A 2,308-nucleotide genomic window follows, 5' to 3' on the forward strand; every position below is an offset into this window, starting at 1 on the left:
TACTTGTGCATTATCTGTCGACCAATAAATCATGCTCGAGCTTGCCTGTGATCGTTTCGAAGAATTCCCACTTCGCAAGTATGTTCCCGTAAATACTTGCGAATTACGAAGCACTCATTCGTGTCCATCTTAGTTGCTCTCAAGCGCCAATTGCAACTGTCTTCGACGCAAGCAACTGTCAACAATGACTTGTTTGATTTCTTTACCTTGAACTCAAAGTTATATTTTAATGCCAGCCGGTGAACAGCTTCCTGCAAATCTTTCTTGGTTTCAAACAGTTGCCCGACCTGCAAGTCCTCATCATCGAGAGCCACACGGGAAGAATTCGAGGACGGTCCACTTGTTCCAACCTGTGAGCTCCCACCAGGCTCGTGTATGTAATGTCAGCCGGTGAACAGCTTCCTGCAAATCTTTCTTGGTTTCAAACAGTTGCCCGACCTGCAAGTCCTCATCATCGAGAGCCACACGGGAAGAATTCGAGGACGGTCCACTTGTTCCAACCTGTGAGCTCCCACCAGGCTCGTGTATCTGTCGGGATAAAGCAATCAAATTCTCATTTGTAAAGTCGTTTATGTTCTCATTGTCTTCAACTGTTGACGGAATTCTGCGCGTAACAGCGACATCACGATCAGAAGCAACTGTCTCAGGAATACCCACATCATCCGCAGGAACTATCTCCACTGTCTCCCAAAAACTTCGATCATTGTTATCCGCCCTATCCGAATCTTCACGTTCACCTTCGATAACATCCTTCGTAATTAAAGTTACACCAAGAACAGTCGGAGTCCGATGCATTTTATTCAATTCTAATAGATAATTCAATTCAGCATCATTAGTAACGAATACCGGTGGCATCGGAATGGATGAATCCCCATAACCGTTGAATAGATATCTCAATTGCATATCGTATTGAGATTGATCGACATTCAGCTTATTTTGCAAATCGTGGTACATTTCTAAATATGGTGTACTCTCTGTTACGGGAATTGCAATACAACCACGTATGTCACTCGTCCATCTCCATTCCCACCGATTATTTTCATTTAATTCAAAATCACCGAAATAACACACGAGGATTATCATATCTGCATGAGGAAATGGTTTTAATCAACTTCAAATATTAATTATAAGAAATAAAAAGGCAAAAAATCAGCTGCAACGAAGGCTGTTTAATAGCCTAACAGCCGGCTGTTAAACAGCCGAACAGCCGACTGTTTTCGGCTGTTTTACAGCCGGCTTCTAAACAGCCGGCTGTTGGATATTTAACAGCCGGCTGTTTCAGACTATTTCCGACTGTTTGTTAAGTTATACCAGTTTGGCATAGGAGAATACCGTTCTAAAAACGAAATTAAGCATGCGTAATTTAAACTGAAGCTTTGATACTCGTGCCTACGCAGCCTTTGTTCGCATCTCTCATCGATTCCCCTATGGAGAAGAGGAAGTAAGTTATACATCCGTTTAATTTTTTTTTTTTTTTATAGGTTCTGTTAAAAAAAATCTATGTCGACATAAAATTTCTCTTTTTAACGTATACTAATTTACTTAAAACGAAATTAAACATGATTAAATGTACTTACCGAATTGAAGTAATTGATGTGAAAAAAAATTTCAGCTTCAACGTTCCAAAGTTCTTCTAGATTTTGAGGTTCAAGCAGATGAAAAGATGAGAGTTTTTTCTGTGTTGGAAGCTCGTTTTGAAGTTTTTATAAGTTGGAAAATGTTTGGTTTTCAATTATTAAGTAAAAGGGTAGTATAGTCCTTTCAACAATATATGGTTTTGTAATTGTACAAAACATTTAAGGGTATCTTTGTCTTTCACCATACAAGAGGCCAATGTCATAATATTCATTATTTTGGAAGTCAAACTGAAATTTTGCTCATTTGACCGGGTCAAAATTAAAAGTACCCCCTGAAAACCATTCAATCCAGGCGTCTTATGGAAGCAACAAGAAAAGGCAGTCAATCCAATGGTTAAGGTAGTGACACTCGGCAACATCCTGTTAACTCCATCCACTACTAAAAATACGTGAAATTCAAACACGCCTCTAGGCCAAAAAATTAACGGTCCAAGTTAGTGATGGCAAAAAAATCAGCCCGCCCGTCCTAAATGGGGCAAAAAAAAAATCCACCTGATGGGAGGGGTAGGGCAAGGGGAGCAAAAAAAATTGAAAATAATTTTATTTTTAAACAATTCACCCGTTAAAAAGTAAAAACACATTTTAAATTTGTATTTTATTTTCTAATAATAACATAACTCGAAATTTTAAAAATATAAAATAATAATAATAATAATAGACGCGGCAAGCCA

The sequence above is a fragment of the Olea europaea genome, unplaced genomic scaffold (genome assembly GCF_002742605.1).
Source record: "Olea europaea var. sylvestris unplaced genomic scaffold, O_europaea_v1 scaffold1478, whole genome shotgun sequence".
NCBI lineage: Eukaryota > Viridiplantae > Streptophyta > Magnoliopsida > Lamiales > Oleaceae > Olea > Olea europaea.